Raw genomic sequence first — 23,239 nt, 5'->3', positions numbered from 1 at the left:
TTAGCAAGAAGAGTTGTTAAGTGTCTGGAATTGTAGGAGGAAGACGGTGAACTCAGTGTTGTATCAACATGATGGAGTGTTGCAGGAAAATTACAGAAGAAAAATGAGCAATAGGGGATTGTTTTTGACAAAGTGCACGAGTGGTAACCTACATTAAAATAACTGTTTTTTTCCTACTAAATAAAACTTAAATTTCAATTTGACAAGTTTCACATTGAAATTATTAATAAACTCTCAAAATCTGCCTTTGCAAGCTTTTGCACATAAAATAATCCTCTTGAAAGGAGTAATTTTTTTATTCTTATCACCAGCTCAGTGCCTACGATTTAACTGAATTCATTACTCAGTTCCTAGGAAGAGATTAAGCATATCAAGCACAAATAAATTAGGATATTGCCAAGGAGCTGAGAAGTTTACAAAATTCAACAAGATCAGGTTTTCATGATCTAAAGGAAGAGGGGATTGTTTAGAATATTGAACAGTAGAAAGTGAAAAAGTGAAGTCGTTCAGTTGTGTCCGACTCTTTGTGACCCCATGGGCTGTAGCCTACCAGGCTCCTCTATCCATGGGATTTTCCAGGCAATAGTCCTGAAGTGGATTGCTATTTCCTTCTCCAGGGGATCTTCCCAACCCAGGGATCAAACCTGGGTCTCCCGCATTGCAGACGCTTTACCATCTGAGCCACCAGGGAAGTCAACATTGACCAGTAGAGAAGAGTTTAAATGCAGAATAAACTTAATATAAGAAAATAGCATCTTGAAACGGAATCCCTCCAAATTCAATGTTTGGTTCAAGTTCAATTCTCCCTGAGTGTTGAGGTGATTTTGTTCATTTGTTCTTTAACTCTTGTCAGTGTCAGGTTCAGGTAGCCAAGCGTTATCTCTAAGCAAAACCACTATGGATTTACTTTGCTCATTCATTCACTCATCCCTTTGATTCATTCATTCAACAAGTACTAATGAGTACCTACTATCTGCCAAGCCCTACATTAAGCCCTGGGATATAATGATGAACCAAACAGGCCTGGGTTTTGGGAAATGCTGCCTTTTATATTGAACCCCATCCTCCTCTATGGGAATATTCACAGTGCCTGTTAGCACATGAAAGGCTCTGAGAAGTCCTGCAGCAAGGAAGCCTGTTTAACCGTCTTTGACATAATGTTTCCTAGACAATTTTATCCTCAAGGGGCACACAGTCTGGGAAATCTAGGTTAAGATGAAATATGCTGCCAAGAAAGATAGGATGACATTAAATAACAAGGCAAGGGAATCACTGTTTTAATTCATACTTGTTGATGGCAGGAGCTCTGTCAACAAGAGCTTGGCACTGCCCTTAATGAAGAGAGAGTACGTTACTGCCTTGATTTGGTTCAAGACCCTTCCTATTCTCCATTCTGCAGTGACCATATTTTCCAGCTTAGGAAATCATACAAGTTCAATATGATCAAAGAAAATTTACAATTTGTTAACAATGGCTGTGTAGCTAGTTTCTTGCCAAATAGAACCTCCTTAACATTCATGACTCACCATTTTGGGGTTGAGTGATGTGGTTGAATTGGATTCCGTAAAAAACATTCCAACAAATATAACTGATCTGAAAGAAGAGGTAATCTGCCTTCTTTAAGAACTGCATACTTTGATAAAGTTAAAATATCCACCAAAGCTATTAGTGCATTGCAAAACATAGGAATACATGCAAAGAAATGTAAGCACATGGTACTTTTAATTTTTCAGTGGCCCTGGGGCACCGTTATCTGCTCTTTTCTGGGAAATCACTCATCATGTAGCTATCGGCAAAGAGAGCACTTCAGCCTCCTTTCTGGGAGAAATCCAATGCAGTATGGATATTAATTAAATTTATTAAACAAATAACACAGCGACTCAGGGAAGCAGGGGTCCATCTGCCAGTTCTGCAGACAGATCTCTGCAGAGACGCGAGCTGAATGGTAGTTAAAGCGAAGTTGCCGAGCTCAGCAGATGGGCTCTCGTCTCCAGTGGGGGAGATTTGGTGGCGGTCCAACAACTCTTTTCCCCCTCCAGGTTTTTGTTCCTTGCAACTGTGATTGAAGAAGCCCTTCTCTGTCTTTTCCCAGCCTTGTGCCTCTCTCCCCCCACCCCACCCCCTTTGTTTATGTGAGCAATGTTTAAATCTGAGTGATTTGTTAGAGAGGCAAGTCCCGGCTGATCTCATTTCGTGTGTGTGCTGTAAAGCTCAAGCAGAAAATAATTAGGAAAATGTAATCCCATTGACTTTACACCCCACTTGTGTACATTACAGCAGCTCAGCCTCATGCCCTGGAATAAAGTCTCTGAACAGATTTGAATTTAGTAAGCATCCCCATTCTCTGCATTTGGAGGTTCTCATTATTCTGAGGTTTAGATGCTTATTATTTTTGAACTTGTTCCTTAGATTACTTTTAGATCTATATGCCTTTTAAACAATGCATTTTAAGGATTCTTGTTTAGTTTTTTTCCCCCCTAATGTCTTCATATTCTGTTAGCAAGTATCTAGGTGCCTTAAATCCCAGTGTCTCCTTCACTTGCCATCTGGGATGAGCTGTCATTGACAGTGTTAGATCAGCACATTTGTGATCTGCTGTGTCTTTTAGAAACTCACTTTCCTACCTCCCAACCCATCTCTTTCATCAAAAAGATGTTGGATTTGAAACTCTTTTGTAAGGAAGGACCACTTTGCTTTCAATTGATGATCATTTCCCAGCATTTGGCATGCCTTTTTTTTTTTGACAAAAGCCCACTTGGACAGAATTTAATGCTGCAGTGTTAGATTCATGCAAATCATCTCTTATCCCCCATTCCTTATCACTACCTGAACCTTTGCAAAAATTATTTTCTAGAAGACTCTCTTTCTTGTCTCTGGCTATGTCCCCTCACCTGGTATCAGTACCTTTCACTGGGGAAGGAGTTGGGGGTGAGGGGACCACACAAGCCCTGCTCAGCAGATTGTGAGCTCTATTGTTGGCAAACTTCTGGACTAAATAGGTGCCACCTTGGGCTGAGTCCTGAAATGCCTTTGCCTTGGGGAGATAGGTCTGGTTCCAGCCAACCTGCCAGTGGGAGATATTTGCAGAGATAAAGGCACCTCTGTGGAGTAGAAATTCCTCCCATCAGAATGTGTTCCATCCCTCCCTACTAAACCCTCAATTTTCTGCCAGTACAGATCTCGGCTGGTTATAGAAGCCAAAGAGAAGAGTAGGTGAATCTGCGATCATGATTAATCCCCAGGTGTACTGACTTTTATGGGAATGTGGAGGTGAAACTCTTAATCCAGTTTATAAGAAGAACCATTGAATGGATCCATTACCAATAGCAGAAAGAAGTCTTAGCTGGCCAAGCCCCTGTCCAACCAGGATGATCAGGTCCTTTCTGCTACACATGAAGCTGTTTGGCCAAGTCCTTCCTTGAGGTTGATATCGGTCCAAATTTGTGCTTTTGAACCCAACTTGAAAGTGGAATCTCAAGAGTTGCAATATTTTATCTTCTGTTGTCAGCCTCTGCCCCTCACTGAGGTTCTAACTCTTCCTCAGGCCAGGGTAGTATCAATAATATGAAGGCTTCCGTTACTATGGCAAATTGTTGGAATTAGGTGGAGATTTTTGTTTTTCATTAGAGCCCTGCCAAGGGTTATTGTGAACTCCAAGAGTTACCATTACAGCCCAGTCCTTTATGGAGTTTAAAAAGGCTCAGCTCAAAAGATGGTCATGAAGTAGCTGGTGAAATATGTTTGTTTACCAGGGAATTGTAGGTGAACTGCCAATTTATTTCTCTAATTTGTTGGAAGTCAAACCTGGCTTGGGGCAGGAAGAAGGCTCTACATTTTGAATTCATAGGCTATTTACCAGTGTCTGTTCTGCCTCTTCTTCCACCCTAGTGTACCTGGGCTAATTTTGTCCTCTGATTTAAATCGCAATCTAGTTGCTCTGGCATCTCAATTTAAGGGAAAATTGGACGTTGTTTTTCAAAGGGAATTGCGAGTGTTTTACTCTTGTCTGAAAACAGATTGTGGCTTCTTTCCCAAGGATAAGCTTAGAAATTACATATAAATCTCAGGGTTTCATTCTTAGCAAAATGTTTTCAATCCCCCTGTCCACACATGAGTATAAATGAATAAAACAGAGAAAAAGCCAGAAAACACCCTGACAGTGTGTGAATATTTCTGATCTGCTTCCTGAGCCTGTCAGCCTAACTGAACACATTTTGTTTACTCTATGGTTTCTAACTGCTTTATTGCAGATTTTGTAGGCAGCAGGACAGTTTGGGACTAAATGCATAAAAAAGCTTTTGATTGGTAACCAAGTTAACATTCATCTGCGAGGAACTGGAAAGTAGTTTTTAAAATGACAATTTATTTTAAAATTCTGACAAGGCCAGGTATTTTTCACATTTTTAAAATTTGGATTTGATGTACTTTTCTTCCAGGAGCTTGGGTACAAACTTGAAAAATACTTGGTCCAGAGGCTCCTCTGTTACTCCTTACTCTCACTCTTCTGATTTATATTTTGCAAAGGAACCATTTTGGGGGATAATAATATCACCAACCTTACAGTAACTGTCTGCAGAATTAAATGCTATGGCTCTTCAAAGCATGTGCTTCCCTGTCTAGGAGAGCAACCCCAGAGTGGTATCTTTGAGCAAATGTGAGTGAGTTCAGGCCTCAGAGGACACAGCCCAGATTCTGAGATTAAAAGCACAGGCTTATGGTCACTGTCATCCTTAAGAATATCATATTCCATTTCCAGTGCTGTGTCTGGAGCTTTTCATAATGCTAGATATGATAAATATTGATTGTTGGTGAGATTTGCATTTGGTTTCCAGGAACCAAGCAAAATAATCCAGCACTTTTTGTTTTGGCCTCTGGCCATTTGAGTCTTCTCAGGCCCAGGAATCCCTTATCTTTGCAGTGCTTCAGAAAACTGCCTTCAATTCTCCTCATCTTGTCTTCTGAGGTCAAGCTAGCATGATTCTTTTGTGCTCACTCTGCAGAAGATTTAATTCAAATTCAGTGTCTTACAGTAGGAAAGAAATGTATAAGATAGCGAGCCCATCTCCCTCCCAATGACAATCATGATGGAGGGGATCATGCCATTTGTACACTTATAACAGAAGAGAGTTGACCCCCATATTGTAGCAGTTTTTTAGAAGTCTTGGTGATTACAAATCTTTTCTGTATTCTAATAAGAAAAAAATCTCTGTCTGAGAAAACCTAGAATTTGTTTCTAGAGGTGATGATAATAAAGTCACAATTCAACATATTGGTGTCATGATTTCCTTTTCTACGTAGTATGTCTTAAAATATGCTTTCATTTAATGATAGCTAGTGAAGATTGCTTCGGAGAAGGCAATGGCACCCCACTCCAGTACTCTTGCCTGGAAAATCCCATGGATGGAGGAGCCTGGTAGGCTGCAGTCCATGGGGTCGCTAAGAGGCACGACTGAGCGACTTCACTTTCACTTTTCACTTTCATGCATTGGAGAAGGAAATGGCAACTGACTCCAGTGTTCTTGCCTGGAGAATCCCAGGGATGGGGGAGCCTGGTGGGCTGCCGTCTATGGGGTCGCACAGAATTGGACACGATTGAAGTGACTTAGCAGCAGCAGCAGCAGCGAACATTGCTTAGGCACTTACTATGTGCCAGTTCCTGCTGCAAGTGCTTCACGTATATCGTGCTATTTAATCTTCAAGATATTTCATATTCTCATCTTAAAGATGAGGAAATTGATGGTAGGGGATGTAAAATACTTGCCCAAAGTTTAATCTTAGTTATCTAAATGAATCTAAAGTCAGTAAATACGTAGAAACGAATGAAAATGAAAATACAACAACCCAAAACCTGTGGGACACGGTAAAGGCAGTCCTAAGGGGAAAGTTCATAGCAATACAGGCACACCTCAAGAAACAAGAAAAAATTCAAATAAATAACCTAACTCTACACCTAAAGCAACTAGAAGAGGAAGAAATGAAGAACCCCAGGGTTAGTAGAAGGAAAGAAATCTTAAAACTTAGAGCAGAACTAAATGCAAAAGAAACAAAAGAGATCATAGCAAAAATCAACAAAACCAAAAGCTGGTTTTTTGAAAGGATAAATAAAATTGACAAACCATTAGCCAGACTCATCAAGAAACAAAGGGAGAAAAATCAAATCAATAAAATTAGAAATGAAAATGGAGAGATCACAAGAGACAACACAGAAATACGAAGGATCATAAGACAGTACTATCAACAATTATATGCCAATAAAATGGACAATGTGGAAGAAATGGACAAATTCTTAGAAAAGTACAACTTTCCAAAACTGGACCAGGAAGAAATTGAAAATCTTAACAGACCCATCACAAGCACGGAAATTGAAACTGTAATCAAAAATCTTCCAGCAAACAAAAGTCCAGGTCCAGACGGCTTCACAGCTGAATTCTACCAAAAATTTAGAGAAGAGCTAACACCTATCCTGCTCAAACTCTTCCAGAAAATTGCAGAGGATGGTAAACTTCCAAACTCATTCTATGAGGCCACCATCACCCTAATACCAAAACCTGACAAAGATCCCACAAAAAAAGAAAACTACAGGCCAATATCACTGATGAACATAGATGCAAAAATCCTTAACAAAATTCTAGCAATCAGAATCCAACAACACATTAAAAAGATCATACACCATGACCAAGTGGGCTTTATCCCAGGGATGCAAGGATTCTTCAATATCTGCAAATCAATCAATGTAATACACCACATTAACAAATTGAAAAATAAAAACCTATGATTATCTCAATAGATGCAGAGAAAGCCTTTGACAAAATTCAACATCCATTTATGATCAAAACTCTCCAGAAAGCAGGAATAGAAGGAACATACCTCAACATAATAAAAGCTATATATGACAAACCCACAGCAAACATTATCCTCAATGGTGAAAAATTGAAAGCATTTCCTCTAAAGTCAGGAACAAGACAAGGGTGCCCACTTTCACCATTACTATTCAACATAGTTTTGGAAGTTTTGGCCACAGCAATCAGAGCAGAAAAAGAAATAAAAGGAATCCAAATTGGAAAAGAAGAAGTAAAGCTCTCACTATTTGCAGATGACATGATCCTCTACATAGAAAACCCTAAAGACTCCACCAGAAGATTACTAGAACTAATCAATGACTATAGTAAAGTTGCAGGATATAAAATCAACACCCAGAAATCCCTTGCATTCCTATACACTAATAATGAGAAAACAGAAAGAGAAATTAAGGAAACAATTCCATTCACCATTCCAATGGAAAGAATAAAATACTTAGGAATATATCTACCTAAAGAAACTAAAGACCTATATGTAGAAAACTATAAAACACTGGTGAAAGAAATCAAAGAGGACACTAACAGATGGAGAAATATACCATGTTCATGGATTGGAAGAATCAATATAGTGAAAATGAGTATACTACCCAAAGCAATTTATAGATTCAATGCAACCCCTATCAAGCTACCAATGGTGTTCTTCACAGAGCTAGAACAAATAATTTAACAATTTGTATGGAAATACAAAAAACCTCGAATAGCCAAAGCGATCTTGAGAAAGAAGAATGGAACTAGAGGAATCAACCTACCTGACTTCAGGCTCTACTACAAAGCCACAGTTATCAAGACAATATGGTACTGGCACAAAGACAGAAATATAGATCAATGGAACAAAATAGAAAGCCCAGAGATAAATCCACGCACATATGGACACCTTATCTTTGACAAAGAAGGCAAGAATATACAATGGATTAAAGACAATCTCTTTAACAAGTGGTGCTGGGAAAACTAGTCAACCACTTGTAAAAGAATGAAACTAGAACACTTTCTAACACCATACACAAAAATAAACTCAAAATGGATTAAAGATCTAAACGTAAGACCAGAAACCATAAAACTCCTAGAGGAGAACATAGGCAAAACACTCTCTGACATACATCACAGCAGGATCCTCTATGACCCACCTCCCAGAATATTGGAAATAAAAGCAAAAATAAACAAATGGGATCTAATTAACCTTAAAAGCTTCTGCACATCAAAGGAAACTATTAGCAAGGTGAAAAGACAGCCTTCAGAATGGGAGAAGATAATAGCAAATGAAACAACTGACAAACAACTAATCTCGAGAATATACAAGCAACTCCTACAGCTCAACTCCAGAAAAATAAATGACCCAATCAAAAAATGGGCCAAAGAACTAAATAGACATTTCTCCAAAGAAGACATCCAGATGGCTAACAAACACATGAAAAGATGCTCAACATCACTCATTATCAGAGAAATGCAAATCAAAACCACTATGAGGTACCATTTCACACCAGTCAGAATGGCTGCGATCCAAAAGTCTACAAGTAATAAATGCTGGAGAGGGTGTGGAGAAAAGGGAACCCTCTTCCACTGTTGGTGGGAATGCAAACTAGTACAGCCACTATGGAGAACAGTGTGGAGATTCCTTAAAAAACTGGAAATAGAACTGCCTTATGATCCAGCAATCCCACTGCTGGGCATACACACTGAGGAAACCAGAAGGGAAAGAGACACGTGTACCCCAATGTTCATCGCAGCACTGTTTATAATAGCCAGGACATGGAAGCAACCTAGATGTCCATCAGCAGATGAATGGATAAGAAAGCTGTGGTACATATACACAATGGAGTATTACTCAGCCATTAAAAAGAATACATTTGAATCAGTTCTAATGAGGTGGGTGAAACTGGAGCCTATTATATAGAGTGAAGTAAGCCAGAAAGAAAAACACCAATACAGTATACTAACGCATATATATGGAATTTAGAAAGATGGTAACAATAACCCTGTGTACGAGACAGCAAAAGAGACACTGATGTATAGAACAGTCTTATGGACTCTGTGGGAGAGGGAGAGGGTGGGAAGATTTGGGAGAATGGCATTGAAACATGTAAAATATCATGTATGAAATGAGTTGCCAGTCCAGGTTCGATGCACGATACTGGATGCTTGGGGCTGGTGCACTGGGACGGCCCAGAGGGATGGAATGGGGAGGGAGGAGGGAAGAGGGTTCAGGATGGGGAACACATGTATACCTGTGGCGGATTCATTTTGATATTTGGCAAATCTAATACAGTTATGTAAAGTTTAAAAATAAAATAAAATAAAATAAAAATAAATAAATAAAAATAAAATAAAAAAAAAAAAAATAAAGTCAGTAATTATATACAGAAGTAAATGAAAGAATGAACTTGCTAAGCAGTGTCCAGATGACCCCAAAGTAAAAGAATAACATTTAATTGGTGTCCAGTTATGACCCCATTGAAATTAATTTTTACTGATGTGAATGCCCTTGGATGTTTTAATATTTGCTAATAATCTCTTACTAGCTGCATGGCCTTTAATACGTTGCTTAACCTGTCTGAGTCTCACTTTCTGGTTATAAGGATGTCAGTAGCTACTGTCTAGGATTGTTGGAGAATTAAGTGAAATAGTCCATGAAAGAGTTTCACATAGTTCTTGGAATTGAGTAAGCATTCATTAATGGTTGACTATTAACCTTTTATATTAATGGAGAGGAATGAGGTACTTGGATCAGACCTGGTAACTATGTAAACATTGATGGTTTCATTTGCTTTAGATGAAGTCAGAGTAACGTGAATATGGCCCATTCCATTACTTAATAAGCTGGTAAACTTTTCCTTTGTGCCAAATAGTACTAATGGAAATATAGAATAGAATTACAGAAAATATGTGGTTTTCCGGTGACCCATAATGACCAAAGGCACCATGTACTGCATTTCCCTTACATGCTGACACTTTGAAATAAAGTCTAAAAAAAAAAAAAAAAAAAAAAGAAATAAGCTCTAATAAAGAGAGCTGGTTACACTGAGATGATAATAACAAATTCAAGGTTGTAGGTTTGATGCCTGAAATTAACCAGTTAGTGTGATATAAGGAAATGGTCTGCATTTTGTTCCAGACAATGCTGGAACATTGAAAATGACACAGGATGAAAAGGAAGAAAGGTGACTCCTCACCCCTGGAAAGGCCCCTGAGACTCAAGTTCTACACGTTTGTCAGTGTCAGCTGAATTTTTGAATCCTGATGATGTGTTAGACCCTGTGCTAGGTGCTTTCTATCATCTTATTAAATGTAGTATCAAACAGCAATGTAGGTATTCTTTCCCCAAACATTAATCATTTATGAATCTTAGAGAAGTGAGGAATCTTGTCCAGTTTCCCTTGAAGAGCAAGCGGTGGAGTTGGAACTTGATCTTGTTTTTTCCACCCTGAATTCTTGACCTCCAAGCTATGCATTTTTGCTTCAAGGTGGTTATACAGTGTTCATAGCTTTGTTAATGAAAGCCATTTGACTTCCTTCTGAACATAAGATGTGTTTTTGCTTAGTACTCAAAACGTTTAAAGACTATGAAATGCTAGCAAAATCATGAAGGTGACTCCGACAACCATCCACTGAATGAGTTTCAGTTCAGTTCAGTTCAGTCGCTCACTCGTGTCTGACTCTTTGCGACTCCATGAATCGCAGCACGCCAGGCCTCCCTGTCCATCACCAACTCCCGGAGTTCACTCAGACTCAAGTCCATCGAGTCAGTGATGCCATCTAGCCATCTCATCCTCTGGCATTCCCTTCTCCTCCTGCCTTCAATCCCTCCTAGCATCAGAGTCTTTTCCAATGAGTCAGCTCTTCGCATGAGGTGGCCAAAGTACTGGAGTTTCAGCTTTAGCACCATTCCCTCCAAAGAAATCCCAGGGCTGATCTCCTTCAGAATGGACTGGTTGGATCTCCTTGCAGTCCAAGGGACTCTCAAGAGTCTTCTCCAACACCACAGTTCAAAAGCATCAATTCTTCAGCACTCAGCCTTCTTCACAGTCCAACTCTCACATCCATACATGACCACAGGAAAAACCATAGCCTTGACTAGATGGGCCCTTGTTGGCAAAGTAATGTCTCTGCTTTTCAATATGCTATCTAGGTTGGTCATAACTTTCCTTCCAAGGAGTAAGCATCTTTTAATTTCATGGCTGCAATCACTATCTGCAGTGATTTTGGAGCCCCCCAAAATAAAGTCTGACACTGTTTCCACTGTTTCCCCATCTATTTCCCATGAAGTGATGGGACTGGATGCCATGATCTTCATTTTCTGAATGTTGAGCTTTAAGCCAACTTTTTCACTCTCCACTTTTGCTTTCATCAAGAGGCTTTTGAGTTCCTCTTCACTTTCTGCCATAAGGGTGGTGTCATCTGCATATCTGAGGTTATTGATATTTCTCCCGGCAATCTTGATTCCAGCTTGTGTTTCTTCCAGTCCAGCGTTTCTCATGATGTGCTCTGCGTATGAGTTTAGTGCTAGATTATTCTCTCGTTACCCTGTTTGCTTATTCAAATGAAACTTTAAAAAGTTTCATATATTCATTTAACTACTGACTTCATAGACAGGGTAAGAAGAAGTAACAAATTATGTAAGTGATTCACTTACTCCTCTTTGTGATGTTTTGCCTTGAAATTTGCATAAAATATGCATAATTCATGTGTCATAGAGTTAAAATAATTTCTAAAGTTTCTAGTTTCAGCTAAGTATACCTTATAGTAAAAAGTCAGTTTAAAAAATCAGTGAAATGATTATTTGAGTCATAACCAGATATCAGATACCTGAAGATACCCAGATTACTGTAGTTAAAATATTTCCTGGAGCAAAAATCAAACATTTTAGAAACGGGCATTAATTCTGTTAGACTCATTCAAAATAATGTTTTAGCAGAGTAATACTCAGTGGTTCAAAAAGCCCAAACATCTGATATTTCAAAAAGTCCTGGGCATAAATCTGGGCTGTAAATTGGCTTGATTCTTATATGATCACTTTCCTTCATGCTATTCCCTGGTCCTTGACAGGCTCCAACCCTGACCAGGTATTATTTACTTGTTGGATTTTGGTTTCACAGAGGATCAGATGAAATCAAATGAATTGCTTATGCAAATTTATCAGCACTTCCCAAAAAAGAGAGCACCCCCACTCCCAACACATATGCATTGATTGATAAATTTAGCAACCGTTCTTAGTAATTGACAGAAAAAATTTATATAACGGGCTAAAATGTAGCCTTTGTTTACTTAAACAGTATTCAACCTTAGTAAAAAACACTACTGGGGCCCTTTAAAATTTTTTTGGTCAGATTTTTAATTCAACTATAAAAACAATTCAAGTGAGAAACTTCAGTGCATTGATTTTGTTCTTTGAGTCATGGCACTGTAATTAGCTGAGTTGCATTTTAAATGCAGCACAAGAACATCTTTCTTGTCTGTTTATGTCAGAAAAAAACAGCTAATGAGCACTTATCAAAAAGATGAACATTTTTTCATTAGATTAAGTAAAATCAAAACAGATTTATAATGTACTATTATGTTTCAGCTTGGAATCAATTGAGTCAAATAGCTAATATCTTCACAGCTTCCTGAGAATTTCTTTGCATGGCAGGATTCTCCTCCCCCACACATTTAGACTTGAGCAAAGTGCCCATTTGTGATAACTTTCTTTGTGGAGTCAAGGCACTTTCCCAGAGGATTTAGAATTCCATTAATATTATTTGGAAAATCTGAATATTTGTGAAGCAGTTGTCAAAATTGATTTCCTTTGGATTATGCCAGTATGCTTTGCTACTTAATGATACAGTTCTTTAAAATTGTTTTAAGAAATGATTTCCCTCTACTTCTCTTAGTGGTCAGTCAAAATGCCAACTGATACTCAGTACCATGCAGAGCACTCTTCTCTTTTCAGATTTTTGTATTGCTTAAGTGGGTGAATTTTGGCCTATGTGTTACCAAGAGGAACAGATGTTGCAGGTTGATTCCTTAAGAAAGTTTCATATAAAGATGTGCAAGTAAAGAAACTTTTCTTTTTCAGTGTTACTTGGATGGCAGTTTATTTTCAGGTCATCAAAGAGTCTAAGTAATTTCTTGCTTTCTACTGCTGCTGATACTGTTGAGTTGCTTCAGTTGTGTCCAACTGTGCGACTCCATAGACGGCAGCCCAGCAGGCTCCTCTGTCCCTGGGATTCTCCACGCAAGAACAATGGAGTGGGTTGCCATTTCCTTCTCTATGCTTTCTACTAGGTGAGAGTTAAAGTCCATTTTTATCATTGGCTGCTTGCTGCTGTGTAATTATGTGCATATCCACAAAACAATCAATATAATAAGTCATTAAATGAATAAAGAAGAATCTTGACTCCCTTAAGTTTTCTGAGTTTGCATGAAAGTGAATGGACAAGAGATAGATTCCTTGTATACATAAAAAGGAAAAATAAATTGTTTTGGACACTAGAGACTTAATTTAGAGTAATGAGGTAATTTTTGTTCATATCACACTCTTTTTTGGAACAAATTTTGAAAAGTGAAAGTGTTAGTCGCTCAGTCATGTCTGACTCTTTGTAACCCATGGACTGTAACCCACCAGGCCCCTCTGTCCATGGGATTTCCTAGGCAAGAATACTAGAGTAGATAGCCATTGGCTTCTCTGGGGATCTTCCTGACTCACGGATTGAAGCCAGGTCTCTTGCATTGCGGGCAGATTCTTTACCGCCTGAGCCACCAGCTACTACCATGCTGATGCCATAAGTATGACACCTTTACAGATGAAAGAAGCTTGATGAATTTCTATAAAGTCATATACCTGTGTAAGTGCCATCCCAGACCAAGGTGTAGAACATTACTAACCCCTCAGAAGCCTTCTTTATGTCCCTTCCCTCATTCCAAAGTAGCCATCATTCTGATTTCTAACACTGTAGATTATTTCTGATGTTTTGGGAATTTACATACCAGGAGTCATACAGCAGCTACTCTTTTCTGTTTGGCTCCTTTCACACAACATTATGCCTGTGAGGTTTATTAATGTGATTTTATGTAGCAGAAAGTCATTTTTCAAGGCTGTATAGTATTCTGTTATATGGATATCTGCTTTTTGTTTATCTATTGTACTACTGATGAATACTTGTGTTGTTTTAAGTTTGGGTCTGTTATGAGGAGCACTGCTATGGATGTTCCTGTATGTGGTTTTTTGTGGGACATATGTAGGGATTTTTATGAACTATATAACAAGGAGTGGAACTGCTGGGTCATAGTATATCAAGTTGTACACTTTTAGTAAATATTGTGAAATAGATTGCTAAATTCTATTAATATCTACCAGTTTGTACTTCCACCAGCAGAGTATTAAAGTTCTAGTTGCTCCACATCCTCATCAACAAAATTAAAATTTAGCCATTATGAGGGGTTTAGAAGTGAAATAACTGTGGTTTTAATTTACATTTTCTTGATGGCTCATACTCATACTCTTTCCTGGTGGCTCAGATGGTAAAGAGACCATCCTGCATTGCAGGAGACTCAGGTTTGATCTCTGGGTCAAGAAGATCCCCTGGAGAAAGAAATGGCAACCCACTCCAGTATTCTTGTCTGGAAAATCTGATGGATGGAGGAGCCTAGTGGGCTTCAGTCCATGGGGTCGCAAAGAATCGGACACGACTGAGCAACTTCACTTTCTTTTCTTCTTGATGGGTAATGATATTTAGTACCTTTAATTATATTTATTGGCCAGTTGAGTATCCTCTTTCATCATGTGCCCATTCAAGTCTTTAACTTTTTCTTTTTAAATTTGGGTTGTGTAATTCTTTTTCATTGATCTGTAGGGGTTGTCTATATATTTTGGAGAAGGAAATGGCAACCCACTCCAGTATTCTTGTAGTTCTTTTTGGATATATGTATTACATAACTCACTGGTGTCCTTTGATAAACACAAGTTCTTAATTTTAATTTAAAAGGAGTTAAATTTATTAATCATTTCTTTTATAAGTGATTTTTGTATCCTTTTGTATTAAGAGATTATTCTGCTTACCCCAATGTTAAAAATATAGTCTATAATACTTTCTAGAAACTTTGTTTTTCCTTTTACATTTAAATCTATAAATCATATAGAATTGAGTTATGTGCATGTTTTGAGATGGGATAAAGTTTCACTATAAAATACAAATTATTAAAAATATTATCCTTTCCCCATTGCATTTCAGTGGCACCTTTTTCATAAATTATTTGGTCTTATGAGGATGGCCTGTTTCCCAGACCCGCTATTCTATTTCATCAGTATGTTTGTTCATCCTGTGCCAACACCACTGTTTCAATTATGCTATATTTATAATAAGTCTTGATAATTGATAATGTAAATTCTTCAACTTTATTCTTTTTCATGTTTGTTTTGACTGTTCTGTCTTTTACAGTTCTGTGTAAAATTTATGATCAGTTTGTTAGTTTTCATAGAAAAGCCAGCTGGGATTTTGATTAGAATTTATTTGAACTTAAATAGATCAATTGGGGAGACCCTCCCATTACTTGGTCTTCCAAGTTATGATATAGCCCTCCATTTATGTCATTCTTAATTTCTCCTGGCAGTGTTTCATAGTTTTCAGTATATAGGTCTTGCACAGTTTTGAATACATCTGTTTCTAGGTATCTGGTATTTATCTTTTTGATGATAAATATTCTTAGGTAGCATATGTTTTACTAATAAAAATGGTATTGTTTTAAATTTTCCTTTTCCAGTTGTTTAGTGTTAATATCTAGAAACACAATTGACTTTTAAGTATAATTTAAAGGAACTTTGCTAAATTCACTTTTTAATCCTTAATAGATTATTTTGAATATTTTAGGTGTGTACACATATCATCTGTGAACAAAGGTGATTTTTTTCCTAAAAACAATCACTTAAATTTTTTTCTCTTGGACCACAGTATAATGTTTAATAAAAATGATCGCAGCCATTCTGATTTCATTTCCAATTTCAATGGTAAAGCTTTCACTATTTTACCATTAATATACTTAATGTAGATTTTTAAAAAGATATTCTTTATTAGTTAAGGCAGTTTCTTTGATTCCTGCTTTGTTAGGATTTTAATATGAATTGGCATTGAATTTTATCAAGTGCTTTTTTAATATATTAGTGACGATATAACTTTTGTTATTTATTTAGCTAATGGGAGTAAATTATATTCATGGGTTTTCAAGTTTTAAATCAGCTTAGTATTATAAATTAAGTTGGTTGAGATCTATTCTTTTATATATCCCCAGCTTTGACATGCCAATATTTAATTTCATTTTGCCAAATTATTACGTCTGTGTTCATAAGAGAGATTGGCTTATACTTTTCCTTTCTTGTAGTACTTTTTCTTTATTGGTATGTTTTGGTATCAAGGCTGTATAGGCCTCATAAAATGTGTTCATAAATGAATTTATTTTATCTGTTCTTTGGAATAATTTGTATAACATTGGTATTAGTTCATGAAATAAAGAACTTACTTATGAAGCCATTTGGTCCTAAGCTTTTCTTTGTCGACAGGCTTTTAATTATAGATGCATATTTAAATGGATATAAGGCTATTTGAATTTTCTATTTCTTCTTGTGTCAGTTTTGGTAAGTTAGTATCTTAAAAAATGAATTATTCATTTCATCTAAATTACCAAATTTTTTAATCTAAAGTTATTTATAACATCTTATCTTTTTAATACCCGTGAGATCTGTAGTGATGTCCCTTTTTTGTTTCTTATATTGATAATTTGTACCCTCTTTTCTCTTTATACTCTTACTGTTTTTTTTATCAATTTTGTTTGCTTTGTTTTATTTTCTCAAAGAACAAACTTTTAGCTTTATTATATTTTCTGCTGCAGGGATTGACAAAATATGGCCCATGGGTCAAATATAACCCATTACCTGTTTTGTAAATATAGTTTTGTTGAAACACAGCTGTGTCCATTCATTTTGTATTGATTATGCCTGCTTTAGCATTACAATGGCAGAGATGAGTAGTTGTAACATATGGCCCACAAAATTTAAAATGTTTACCATTTGTCCCTTTACAGAAAAAGACTTCTTCTCTACTGTGGTTTTTTTTTTTTTTTTTTTTTTTTGGTCTATTTTCTTGCCTTTTGTTCTTATCTTCATTATTATTCTTGCACTTTCTTTGAGTTCAGTTTGCTGCTCTTTTTCAAGATTATTGAGATGGATCCTTAGATCATTCCTTTTCATCCTTAGATTTTCATTTAACTATTGTGTTTTCTCTAGCTACAGGTTAGGTATATCCCATAAGTTTTTATATGTCATATTTGTATTGCCATTCTGTTGAAAATGTTTTCTTATTTTCCATTGTGATTTCCTATTTAACTTTATTTATTATCTGGCCTTTGGGGATTTTATAATTGTGTTTTTGTTGTAGTTATTGTTATTGATTTTTAGATTAATTCCACTGTGGTCAGAGAATATACTCTGATTTTAATTCTTTAAAATTAGTTGAGACTTGTTTTATGGCATAGTATGTGTTTTATTTTGGTAACTTGTATATATACCTGAAAATAATGTATATTCTCCAATCAGTGGGCCCTGTGTTGTTTTTAATCATGTTCAATTTTCTATAGATTAATTTATTTTCTGCTTCTTCTTTGAGCTATTGAGAGAGGTGTGTTAGAGCTACACATTGCAAGTGGGAATTTATTAGTCCTTTCGTTTTGTTAGTTTTTACTATATTTGAGGCTATGTTATGAAATCTTCATGTTGAATTGACCTTTTTATCTTTACCAAAGTTTCTCTTTTGTGTGTATTAATACTTCTTGCCTTAAAATCTGTTTTGTCTGTCATTAGTATATCTATGTTACCCTTTTTTCTTGTTTATGTTTGTATGTTTTCTGTCATTTTACTACTGACTTTTCTGTTTCCTTGTATTTAAGTTATGTCGATTATAAAAATATGTTGGGTTTTAAAAATATCCATTCTTAGAGTCTATGCCTATTATTTGGAGTACTTCATTGCAATTCATGTAATTATTGCTAATTTTTATTCTTATCTACTTACTATCTTACAGTTTGTTTTTGTTTTTTGTTTTTGGTCTCAATCTGTTTTTGGTCCTCTCACCTGACATATGGCTTTCTTTTGGCTTTGAAAAGTATATTTATTGTTCAATTTTCCCTTTGTTAATTAAATATTCTTTTTCTGATTATCCTAGAGGTTATACCATGCTTCCTTGACTTATAGTCAATCTTAAATTAGGATTACTTATATCTTCTACTAGATTCACCAATATTTTACATTTTTTCCTCATTTACTTTATCATCTTTTCCTTCATGTCTGTGTATTATCCCCCTACCTACCCAACACACACACAATATTCTTTCTGAACCATTTGGCAAGACGTTGCAGATGTCATACTTCTTTATTTCTAAATTCTTCAGTTTATATCTACTAAAAACAAGGAATTTATCTTATGTAACTAAAGTACAACTTCAAAATTAGAAAATTTAATATTGATACAATACTGTTATCTGATCTACAATCTAAATTAAAATTTTGTCAATTATTCCAATAATTTCCTTTATAGCAACATTCCCAGTTAAGTATGTAATCTAGGATTATGCATTGCATTTAGTTGTCATGGTTGTTAAATCTCCTTTAACTGAAACAATTCTTCTCCCTTTGTCTTTCATGATCTTGATATTTTTGAAGAGTACAAAGAAAGTACTTTGTAGAATTTTTAAATTTTGGTTTCTCTGGTGTTTCATTATGATTAGATTCAGATATTTTACAATGCAATAACATTGTAAAATAACACAAAAGTGATGTTGTGTCCTTCTCAGGCCATTGTATCAGGAGGCAGTTGATGTTCATTTGATTCCATATTAGTGATACTAACTTTGATAACTTGCGTAAGGAGATGTCTTACCAGTATGAGCCATCATAAACTTAATATTATTAATTTGTAATGAATAAGTAATTTGTGGGGAACTATTTTGAGATCATGGAAGTTATCTGCTTCTCACCAAACTTGTACCCAGTATACTTTACATCCATCATCCATGATTGTTGACTGGATCAGTTATTACTATGGTACTTGCAAAATGATGATTTTTCTAACTCTGTTATCCTTTCTACATTTATTACTCAGAATACTTATGTAAGGGGTAACTTTCCTTCACCCCCATTTATTAATTTGGTAGACTTAAGAATTGTTATTTAATTCAAGATGTTATAATCCATTGATCTCGTTTTAATTTGATACTCAGATATTTCAGTTTTGGCCCTTGGGAACCCACTCAAACAAGCTCCCATGAACTTTTGACATGCTCATCTTTCTTTGTACATTTCATTACTTTCTGGCACAGTGAGATATTCCAGGATCATCTTTTACTTTATCTGCCTTAGCATTGTAATCAGTTGTATCCTTTAAGGAGCCTTGGTTCCTTTGTGTGGAGGTGGGTATTTAGAAACTTAGATCTGGGAACTTCCTTGGTGGTCCAGTGGTTAAGACTCCATGCTTCCAATGCAGGGGATAAGGGTTCAGTCCCTGGTTGGGAAACTAAGATTCCACATGCTGCGTGGCATGGCCAAAAAAGGAAAAAGAAACTTAAGTCTAGACACCAAGTGAAGTGAAGTGAAAGTCACTCAGTCATGTCTGCCTCTTTGTGACCCCATGGACTATACAGTTCACGGAATTCTCCAGGCTAGAATACTGCAGTGGGTAGCCTTTCCCTCCTTCAGGGGATCTTCCCAACCCAGGGATCAAACCCAGGTCTCCTGCATTGCAGGTGGATTCTTTACCAGCTGAGCCACAAGGGAAGCAGACACCGAGTGTGCTAATTTTCTACTGCAGTAGAAAATGTATTATATTATATCTAGTCTCAGCTGGATTAGGAAATCTCTATCTCTGCCTCTAACCATGGAGTTCATATTGATGCTCCCAGATCTAATCTAACACTAGAATGTTCAGTTTAGTCTTTTTCCTTTCTATATTTGTAAGTCCTGTTTACAAGTGACGAATCTGGCTAAGATTATTCTCAGTATATTTTACTCACTTGCCTAGGCTTAGATTCACAGAGAGTGTTTTAGATTTGCTACCCCTACCACTATAAAAAATCATGCTGATTAACTAGTGTTCATTGCTTGTAAAAAGATTTTTGTTTCCAAACTGAGAGTATATAATTAAAACTCTGCATTTAAAAGTAATTATTTTTCCCTTCAGTGTGATTATGTTATTCATTTGAATTTTAGTTAGGCTCATTTATTTCTGTTTGTATTCCATTTTTGGTTTCTTTCCTCTCCATCACTGTTAATTTAACATCATCATCATCATCATTATTTTGTATGAGTATATAAAGCATTAACATACTTCCAAAACTCAAAATTACACAAAAATCTATATTCAGTGGAGTATTACTTCCCCTTTCCCACCCCATGCACCTTAATGCAGTCTTGTAAATTTCTGGTTTATTCTTCCTGGATTTGTTTTTTAAATAAAAGTAAATACATTTATATTATCTTATTTCCTCTTCTTTCTTGCAAAAAAGTATCATTCTATGTATGCCCTTTTGCTTTTATTGATTTGTTTTTTCTTTTTTTTTTGGCTGTGCTGGGTTTTCATTGCAGCACGTGTACTCTGCAGTGCTCGGTTTGCCCCCTGGCATGGGGGATCTTAGTTCCCCAAGCAGACATTGAACTTATGTCCCTTGCATTGAAAGGTGGATTCTTAATCACTGGACCACCAGGTTAAAAACCACTGCTTTTATTGATTGACAACAAATATATTCTGTAAATCACTCCATATCACGTCTTATTTAGTTTTTATTTACAGTTACATAGTATAGTATTGGAGCTTCCTTTGTGGCTCAGCTGGTAAAGAATCTGCCTGCAATACGGGAGACCTGGGCTCGATCCCTGGGTTGGGAAGGTCCCCTGTAGCAGGGAAAGTCTACCCACTCCAGTATTCTGGTCTAGAGAATTCCATGGACTGTACAGTCCACGGGGTCACAAAGAGTCAGACAAGACCAAGCAACTTTCACTTTCAGTATACTACTGTGTGAATATACCATAGCTCATTCAACCAATCTCTTATGTGTGTGTTTTTTTTAATGTGTTTTTTCACAATATTTTTTAGTTACAAATAATGTCCTTTGTTCATATGTTTTCTTTCTTTCTTTTTTTTTTACATTCTTGAAGGTGTATTTTCAAGGAAAATTATTAGATGCAATTTAAAAGGTAAGCTTACTTGTGGTTTTGTTAGATATTGTCAAATTCTCCTCCCATAAAGGTGTGGGAGACATTCCCACCAGCAATGTATAAAAGTCTCTTTCCTCATGGCTCTATCAACAGAATGTGCTATCAAGCTTTGTAATTTTTACCAAATCTAATAATTGAGAAATGGTATCTCAGCACAGGTATAATTTCTATTATAACTAAAGTTGTCCATCTTTTCAAATGTTTAAAAGTCATTTAAAATCTTTATCTGTGAATTGTCTGTGACTTTTGCTTATTTTGGTATTGGGTTTTTGACATTTCTCCCTTTCAGTTTTAGAGTTCTTTATGTGTTGGGACGGATATTAGCCTTTTATCTCTGATGTATGTTAATCATAGCTATTTTTAAATCTGTGTGAGTCTGTGGGACTGTTTCTATTTTATTAAAATTAATTCTTCTGTTCCTCTTTGCTAGTAGACTTGGTATGTCTGAGTGAAGGCCAGTCTTTGTGTATAAAATGATGATGTACAGGCTCTGGGTGGTGGTGTTTCCCTTCAGGGATGATTTCATTTTCTACTAGCTGACAGATGATATACGGGTAGATAATCTTGATCAAGGTTTGTCAATGTAAAGTTTGCCTTCATTCTAAGGGAGTAATACTTCTTGGGTCAAAACTGAAAGTCTAGAGTCTTCGCCCTCGTCCTTGCAGCCCTGAAAGCTCATTTTTGGGTCCTCAGTGTAATGAGACTGTCATCTCCTCCTGAGACTTTAGCCGCATACAGTTGCTTTAGCCGGTTTCTCTCTTTTCTCTGAGCATGTGCAGCTTGAGAGTCAGCAAAGACCTTGAGGGGAATTTGCTCACTTTCTCCAGGATGCTGGCCTTTCAATTTTTGTCAGCTCTTCCACCACAGCAAGACTACTTACTGCAAGCTCTGCTGCTGCTGCTGCTAAGTCGCTTCAGTCGTGTCCGACTCTGTGCAACCCCGTAGGTTGCTGTTATTTCTTCAGCCTTTATTCCCCATGTGGGAGATTGACAAATGCCCTGATGAGAAACAGCAGTGGCAAGAGTGTTACCCTGTCCTCGGGGGTGCCGCCTGGAGAGCCCTGCTGCCTTGATTTTTCTCTTCAAGCCTCCACACAGCTTTCCTTGTACGTTTCATCTTGTTCCTGTAGTTGTTCTCAGAGGGGTTATTCTGATACTGGTTATTCCATCATAGATGGTAGCAGCAGTCATCTTTCCACTGCGCACATCTCTCTAAATTTGTATGGAAATGAGAGAACACAGTCAAATTGATAAAACATTTTAAAATTGACAAGAAAATTGGCCTGCTTGTACACTGCTATGGAGGATATAAATTGGTACCACCTTTCTGGAGGGCATTAACTTATATAAAAATCCTTAACAATTTACTCTTTGACCCAGCAATTCTGCTTCTAAGTATATATCCTAAGAAGATAATCACAGATGTGTGTGAAGGTTTATTTACAAAGATTCCAATCCCAATTAACAAACTTGGAATCAAAATCCTCAGTATGCAACAAAAGAATATTTGATAAATTGTGGTGCTTTTATACAATGGAATATAACAGAATCTAGCATTGCAAGTGACATAAGAGAATGTTTAAGCGTATTTATTACTCTCTCCTAGAGGAGGGCATGGCAACCCACTCTTCTTGCCTGGAGAATCCCCATGGACAGAGGAGCCAGGTGGGCTACAGTCCGTGGAGCTGCAAAGAGTCATACATGACTGAGCGACTAAGTACAGCACAGCATAGACACTCTCTATTTAACATTAGCGAGTATTGTTAAGCACAGGAGATTACAAAGCAACATGAGCAGTATGATCCTGTTGAAGAATGTGTATGCAGATATATAAGACTGGAATAATGCACATGGAAGTGTTAATAGCTGGTATTGTTGGATTTTTTCCTCCTTTTTGCATCATCTAAACATTTCCCATAGGATGTTACTTTTGTTCTAAAAGAAAATTAATGCCCTCAAAAGAAAAAACCTTACAGTTGATAGGCCCAATTGATAATATTTTCTAGTAAACATTTTATTTTATGCTGGTTGCCTAAGCCCTGTCTTGATGCCCGTAGTGATGGTACAGATTTTTTCAGAAACGGTGCCCTCCTTGAAATACTTTGTGGAGCAGAGCACCTCTGTAGAAACGTACTTTAAACTCTTACTGGTCAAAT

At 36.7% G+C, this 23,239-nt stretch overlaps 1 protein-coding gene across 1 annotated transcript in view; it reads left to right on the top strand.

Moving 5' to 3' along the window:
• Positions 1-23,239, top strand: part of LOC129629278 (uncharacterized) — a 139,500-nt gene that overhangs the window by 9,433 nt on the left and 106,828 nt on the right. The window lies entirely within an intron of this gene.

Source organism: Bubalus kerabau, chromosome 15 (assembly GCF_029407905.1).
Source record: "Bubalus kerabau isolate K-KA32 ecotype Philippines breed swamp buffalo chromosome 15, PCC_UOA_SB_1v2, whole genome shotgun sequence".
In the NCBI taxonomy this organism is placed as follows: Eukaryota; Metazoa; Chordata; class Mammalia; order Artiodactyla; family Bovidae; genus Bubalus; species Bubalus kerabau.
The sequence above is the reverse complement of the archived record's forward strand: the minus strand, read 5'-3'. Positions and strand labels throughout refer to the sequence as shown.